Raw genomic sequence first — 7908 nt, 5'->3', positions numbered from 1 at the left:
GAGAGAGAAGAAAAAGAAAGAAAGAAAGAAAGAAAGAAAGAAAGAAAGAAAGAAAGAAAGAAAGAAAGAAAGAAAGAAAGAAGAAAGAAAGGAAAGAAAGAAAGAAAGAAAAGAAAGAAAAGAAAGAAAGAAAGAAAAGAAAGAAAGAAAAAAAGAAAGAAAAGAAAAGAAAACAAAAGAATCCATACTGGGTCTGCTGTACTGGTATCTGCTTTTGTGTGGTGAGATAAGGAACAGATCTCCTACTAGTACAAGGCCACCTCAGCATTTCAGAGTTGCCACCCCAGAAAGAATGGTGTAGGAGTGCCCTTTACTAAATGTAAAACATCATCTTTATGGCAGCAAACTTCCTGTCAGCCTCCCTTTACCCGCGCCTCTATTTCTCCCTATTTCACAAAAGAAGAAACATGGTAGCTGATGAGCATAAAGGATAGAATTGTTGAAATTATCAGAAGCCAATGAGCATGTCGCTTACTATCTGTGGTACACTACCCTGTTTCTTTCCTCTATGACGCTTCTTCCAATCCATAACTACTTGTGTATCAGTTTACTTTGTTTCTGGCATGCCCTCATCTTTCTAGAATGTGAGATTAAAGATAGCAAGAACAATATCTGCATTACTACCTCCCGGATTCCCAGGAATTAGCACAGTGCATGACAAATAATCCATGCTCAATAAATATTTCTTTTACATTTGATTTTTGAAGAGGTACAATTAAAAACAACCACAGTGCAATATGTTACCTGTCAAATTGGCAAAAATTTCAAAAGATATGAGCAGTGTTGCCGATGAGAGAGTCATAGCAGCATTCTCTCAGGATGCTAGCGAGACTGTAGTTGTCACCCCCTTTCTGGAAAATAACTTGGCAATACATGTCCCAAACCTAAAAGGATTACATTGCCTTTGAGCCAGCAATTCCTCTTTTAGTTATTGAGAAGCTAAGCCAAGGAGTTCATCAATGATGTACAAAAAAATTTAATCATGATACATTATATTGTCCATGTTTTTTATAATAATTAAACATTAGAAAGATAATGTCACAGCCAGGCACTGTGGCTCATGCCTGTAATCCCAGCACTTTGGGAGTCCGAGGTGGGCGGATCATGAGGTCAGGAGTTGGAGACCAGCCTGACCAACATGGTGAACTCTCATCTCCATTAAAAATACAAAAATGAGCCGGGCGTGATGGTGGGCACCTGTAATCCCAGCGACTCAGGAGGCTGAGGCAGGAGAATCGCTTGAACCCGGGAGGCGAAGGTTGCAGTGAGCTGAGATCGTGCCATTGCACTCCAGCCTGGATGACAGAGTGAGACTCTGTCTCAAAAAATAATAATAAAATAAAAGGAAAGAAAGAGGCCGGGCATGGTGGCTCACGCCTGTAATCCCAACGCTTTGGGAGGCCGAGGTGGGCAGATCACGAGGTCAGGAGATCGAGACCATCCTGGCTAACACAGTGAAACCCCATCTCTACTAAAAAAAAAAAAAAAAAAAAAAAATAGCTGGACGTGGTGGCGAGTGCCTGTAGTCCCAGCTACTTGGGAGGCTGAGGGAGGCTGAGGCAGGAGAATGGCGTGAACCCGGGAGGTGGAGCTTGCAGTGAGCCAAGATTGCGCCACTGCACTCCAACCTGGGGTGACAGAGTGAGACAGAAAGAAAGAAAGAGAGAGAGAGAGAGAGAGAGAGAAAGGAAAGAGAGAGAGAGAAAGGAGAGAGAGAAAGAAGAGAGAGAAAGAAAGAAAGAGAAAGAGAGAAAGAAAGAAAGAAGAAAGAAAGAAAATGCCACAGAAGAATATTTAATACCTTGGAAAGGTTTTATTACAAAGTAGACAAGTACTACACTTAGTTAAAAAGCCAAAAAGCCAAGAAGAGATCAAAGTAGACAAGTAAACAAGATTTTATTATAAAGTAGAAACCAGATAATACGTACAGAAATACCACATTAAATTTTGTTTTATTTACATTTAGGTGGAGGGGGAAAATAATGTAAACAAAATGCCATAAAGTCCTGAGTGTTTATCTGAGGTATCGGATGTCAGGTGATTTTTATCTTCTTTTATTAGTTTATCTCTGTTTCTCTATTTTCCTTGCATTCCACACTTTTTTTTTTTAAAGACAGAGTCTTGCTCTGTGGCCAGGCGAGAGTGCAGTGGCACCATCTCGACTCACTGCAACCTCCACCTCTGGGGTTCAAGCGATTCTCCTGCCTCAGCCTCCCGAGTGGCTGAGACTACAGGTGCATGCCACCACGCCCAGCTAGTGTTGTTGTCGTTGTTTTGAGATGGAGTTTCACTCTTGTTGCCCAGGCTGGAGTGCAATGGCGCAATCTCGGCTCACCACAACCTCCGCCTCCCAGGTTCAAGCGATTCTCCTGACTCAGCCACCCAAGTAGCTGGAATTACAGGCATCCACCACCATGCCCAGCTAATTTTGTATTTTTAGTAGAGACGGCGTTTCTCCATGTTGGTCAGGCTGGTTTCGAACTCCCAATCTCAGGTGATCCGCCGGCCTCGGTCTCCCAAAGTGCTGGGATTACAGTCGTGAGCCACCTTGCCCAGCTAGTTTTTGTATTTTTAGTAGAGACAGGGTTTCACCATGTTGGCCAGGCTGGTCTTGATCTCTTGACCTTGTGACCTGCCCACCTCCGCCTCCCAAAGTGCTGGGATTACAGGCGTGAGCCACCACGCCCGGCCCACACTTTTGTAATAAGAAAGAAGCAATTCGGGCCGGCCTCCGTGACTGATGCCTGTTATCCCAGCACTTCGGGAGGTCCAGGCATGAGGATTACTTCAGCCCGGGAGTTCCAGACCAGCCTAGGCAACATAGAGAGACTGCGTCTCTACAAAAAATACAAAAAATAGCCGGGTGCGGTGACAGTCACCTCTAATCCCAGCTACTTGGGAGGCTAAAGCAGGAGAATCGCTTGAACCCGGTAGGCGGAGGTTGCAGTGAGCCGAGATCGTGCCACTGCTCTCCAGCCTGGACGACAGAGGGAGATGCTGTCTCAAAAAAAAAAAAAAAAAAAAAAAAAAAAAGGCAGCAGCAATTTAAATTTACCAAACTAAAGCAGCTTTGCCCCCTAGTGGCTTGTTCATTAAACTGCGTTTAGTCTGAGAAAAGAATGTCATCCACTGAGATTGCAGAGCAGATACCACTGCAGGCTTTTGTCCCAAAGCAGAACTTTCTGGAAGATGTACTTGTCCTTTGGTATGATAAGTGGTTATATCCTAGAGGAGCAGCCTCGGGCTGTCCCTGCCTTAGGATGCCTGGATAGTTAGGTTTGACAAAGGGGAGAAAGATGAGATTGGAATGGGGGGAACTCACTGTCACAGGAGCACCCTCCGGTGACTCAGGGTTTAATGGCCTGGCAGGGACACATGGTGCCAGTACTAATATGCTGCTAGGATTGCTCCTTGAAGCTAGGGAATGGGGGAGTGGGGAGGACAATGTTCTATAATAAATGAAGTGGGCATATCAGAACTGACACTGGAGAAGGCATCATAAAGCTCAAAATATAAGGTATGTGGAAATGTGAGAATGGAGTTTGATATGGTTTGGATCTGTGTCCCTGCCCAAATCTCATGATGAATTATAATCCCCAATGTTGGAGGTGGGCCAGATGGAAGGTGATTGGATCATGGTGGTGGATTTCTCATGAATGCTTTAGCACCATCCCCCTTGATGCTGTTCCCGTGATAGTGAGTGAATTCTTGCAAGATCTGGTTGTTTAAAAGCGTGTGGCACCTGCCACCCCGCTCTCTCTCTTGCTCCTGCCCTGAGCATGTGATGTGCCTGCTCCCAGTTTGCCTTCCACCATGATTGTAAGCTTCCTGAAGCCTCCCCAGAGGTCAAGTAGATGCTGCCATGCTTCCTGTACAGCCTACAGAACCATGAACCAATTAAACCTCTTTTCTTTGTAAATTACTCAGTCTCAGGTATCTCTTTATAGCAACACGAGAATGATCTAATACAAAGTTACAACGCGGGACCAGATCCGTTAGACCATGGATCCAAACCATATCAAGCTACCTCCTGACCATGTTCCCTGGGAAGGCTGAGAAGACATTCCTTCACCAGGGGTGCAATGGTAAGCAGACACAACAGCTTTTCTGAGATCAATAGTGGTTGTCTTCTGCAGACCAGAGAGACAGTTAAGAGATGCTGTGGTGCAACTGGGTCTCCCAGTATCAATGCAGATTATAGGATTCCAGAATACAGAAGCCAAATGATGATATTTAACTGACTTAGGTAAGACTGAAGTAATCACCATACTGGGCTGCCATGGAATAGGCTGAGTTGTTTCCTCCCGAAATTCCTATGTTGAAGTCCTAACCCCCAGGACCTCCGGATATGACTGTATTGGGGATATGGTCTTTAAAGAGGTAATCAAGTTAAGATTGCTAAGAGACAATCTTAGTATTGCTTTGATAGCACCTGTGAAATTGGACTGGATTAAAGAATGGTGTTGCTGCTAGTTTTTAAATCTTCATGAATGAATGCTGAATGTTGCTATTCATTATGTGAATGTTCTTAAGAAAGGAATTTTAGCATTAGTGGAATTCCTGTAGGTACTTTAGTAAGTCATAACCCATGCAGATACTTAGCAAGAAGCTTAGGGCAGAGATTTGTTTGCCCTTTGCTAGAGCTACAGTAAACATCTGTATAAGATTATTGTTTTCTTTTTTTTTTTTTTTTTTTTGAGACGGAGTCTTGCTCAGTTGCCCAGGCTGGAGTGCAGTGGTGTGATCTCGGCTCACTGCAAGCTCCAGCTCCCAGGTTCATGCCATTCTTCTGCCTCAGCCTCCCGAGTAGCTGGGACTACAGGCACCCGCCACCACGCCCTGCTAATTTTTTGTATTTTTAGTAGAGACGGGGTTTCACCGTGTTAGCCAGGATGGTCTCGATCTCCTGACCTCGTGATCTGCCCGCCTCGGCCTCCCAAAGTGCTGGGATTACAGGTGTGAGCCACCGTGCCCGGCCTCTTTTTTTTTTTTTTTTTTTTTTTGAGGCAGAGCATTACTCTGTCACCCAGGCTGGAGTGCAGTGGTGCAATCTCAGCTCACTTCAACCTTCGCCTCCCAGGTTCAAGCGATTCTTCTGCCTCAGCCTCCTGAGTAGCTGGGACTACAGGCATGCACCACCACTCCTGGCTAATTTTTGTATTTTTAGTAGAGACAGGGTTTCACCATATTGGCCAGGCTGGTCTCGAACTCTTGACCTCGTGATCCACCTGCCTCAGCCTCCCAAAGTGCTGGGATTACAGGCATGAGCTACGGCACCCGGCCAAGATTATTGTTTTCTATTGTAGAAGAAGAGGTTTCTGTTCTGCACATATGGGCTGATGGACCTTGAATAAATCACCTAAGCATTCTGAATCTCTAAAAGTGTCAGTATGAGGAGTCTGTGAGTTAATCCAGGTAAAGTGTGGTGACTGGCAGAGTAAATGTATAATAAATGGAAGCTGTTAAAGTCTTTTTGATAAGGTAATCTATTGCTATTATTAATGATGGCTGAAGAGCAATTTCATACCCTTAAAACCACTAGCTCAGGAAACTGGTGCTCTGAAATGGGGAAATAGAAGATAAATTCTAGCCACACATATTTGTTGAGATTCTAACTCATGCTTAAGTTTTGAGGGAACAAAGAGAGAAAATGTGACCCATGCTCTCCAGGGACTCATAAATCTAGTTGTGGGGAGAATAGATGTATAGACAAAGAAAGAGAAAAGTTAACCCTAATTTATGCTATAGGTAATAATAAATTTACTCTGTGCACGAATGTCCAGGAGACTTTTCACAGAGAAAGATGACCTCGGCTTTGAAATATGGGTAGGATTTGGACCGGCAGGGAGCAGTAGGAAGAGCTTCTCAGGGAGAGGAAACGGCTAAGCAGAGATCCAGTGGCTGGAATATAATTGGGTGAAGTGGTCTGACTGAAACAGAGGGTTTGTTTCAGGGGCAGACAGTAGGAGATAAGTATGGAGAGGCAGGTTTGAGAAGAACGTGAATCCCAGATAAAGAGTTGTGGACTATACTCTATAGGTATAGGTCCTTAAGGTAAAGGTGTGTGTGTGTGTGTGTGTGTGCACGTGTGGTGTGATGGGATCCTCTTCAACTTAAAGCTATGTACATAATAGGGAAGGGGATCAAGGGTGCTAAACAATCACCTTCTCTATGGAATCTGAGCCAATAAAGAAATATATACAGGAGGGCCAGGTGTGGAGGCTCACGCCTGTAATCCCAGAACTTTGGGAGGCAGAGGTGGCCGGATCACGAGGTCAGGAGTTCGAAACCAGGCTGGCCAACATGGTGAAACCCTGTCTTTATTAAAATACAAAAGTTAACCTGGCATGGTGGCACACTCCTGTAGTCCCAGCTACTCAGAAGGCTGAGGCAGGAGAATTGCTTGAACTCGGGAGGCGGAGGTTGCAGTAAGCTGAGATTGTGCCACTGGCCTGGGAGACAAGAGTGAGACTCTGGGAAAAGAAAAAGAAAGAAAGGAAGGAAGAAAGGAAAGAAAGGAAAGGAAATGAAAAGAAAGGAAAGGAAAGGAAAGGAAGGAAGGAAGGAAGGAAGGAGGGAGGGAGGGAAGGAAGGAAGGAAGGAAGGAAGGAAGGAAGGAAGGAAGGAAGGAAGGAAGGAAGGAAGGAAGGAAGGAGGAGGCAGCTCTCCTGGAGGCAGCTAGCATGAGGCTGGGGAGCGCTGAGCTGCATGTCATGCCCTGCACTGCCCAGACTAGTGAGCAATACAGTTAGGATGGCTAAAGGTGACCCCAAGAAACTAAAGGGCAAGGTGTCTGCTTATGCCTTCTTTGTGCAGATGTGCAGAGAAGAACATAAGAAGAAATACCCAGAGGTCCCTGTCAATTTTGCAGAATTTTCCAAAAAGTGCTCCAGGAGGTGGAAGACAATGTCCAGGAAAGAGAAGTCTAAATTTGATGAACTGGCAAAGACAGATAAAGTACACTATGATCAGGAAATGAAGGATTATGGACCAGCTAAGGGAGGCAAGAAGAAGAAGGAATCTAATACCTTCAAAAGGCCACCATCTGGATTCTTCCTGTTCTATTCAGAATTCCACCCCAAGATAAAATCCACAAACCCTGGCATCTCTATTGGAGATGTGACAAAAAAGCTGGGTGAGATGTAGAATAACTTAAATGACAGTGAAAAGCAGCCTTACATCATTAAGGCGGCCACACTGAAAGAAGAGTATGAGAAGGATGTGGCTGAGTATAAGTCGAAAGGAAAGTTTGATGGCTCAAAGAGTCCTGCTGAAGTTGCTCAGATAAAGGTGGAAGAGGAAGATGAAGAAGACGAGGAGGAAGAAGAGGAGGAGGAGGACAAGGAAGATGAATTAAAAAACTGTTTATCTGTCTCCTTGTGAATACCTTAGAGTAGGGGAGTGCCGTAATTTTTTGTTTTTGTTTTTGTTTATTTTTGAGACAGAGTCTCGCTCTTTCGCCCAAGCTGGAATGCAATGGCGCAATCTCGGCTCACTGCAACCTCTGCCTCCCAGGTTCAAGCAATTCTCCTTCCTCAGCCTCATGAGTAGCTGGGGATTACGAGCATGCGCCACCATGCCTGGCTAATTTTTGTATTTTTAGTAGAGATGGGGTTTCACCACATCTGCCAGGCTGGTCTTGAACTCCTGACCTCAGGTGATCTGCCCACCTCAGCCTCCCAAAGTGGGAGGATTACAGGCGCTGCCTGGAGCACAGTAATGGACACATCTCTTATTTGAGAAGTGTCTGTTGCCCTCATTAGGCCTAACTGCAAAATTTGATCACCATCATATTGTAGTCTCTCAAAGTGCTCTAGAGATTGTCAGTGGTTTACATGATGTGGCCATGGGTGTCCAGAACACCCTGAAACTGTGTCAAAGTTGTACATATTTCCAAACATTTTTAAA

The 7908-nt window shown here is 44.8% G+C and overlaps 1 pseudogene; it reads left to right on the top strand.

The window, feature by feature from the left end:
* Positions 1-6669: 6669 nt before the first annotated feature.
* Positions 6670-7383, top strand: LOC112615274 (annotated as a pseudogene).
* The last annotated feature ends 525 nt before the right edge of the window (positions 7384-7908 follow it).

The sequence above is a fragment of the Theropithecus gelada genome, chromosome X (genome assembly GCF_003255815.1).
Source record: "Theropithecus gelada isolate Dixy chromosome X, Tgel_1.0, whole genome shotgun sequence".
Taxonomy (NCBI): Eukaryota; Metazoa; Chordata; class Mammalia; order Primates; family Cercopithecidae; genus Theropithecus; species Theropithecus gelada.
The sequence above is the reverse complement of the archived record's forward strand: the minus strand, read 5'-3'. Positions and strand labels throughout refer to the sequence as shown.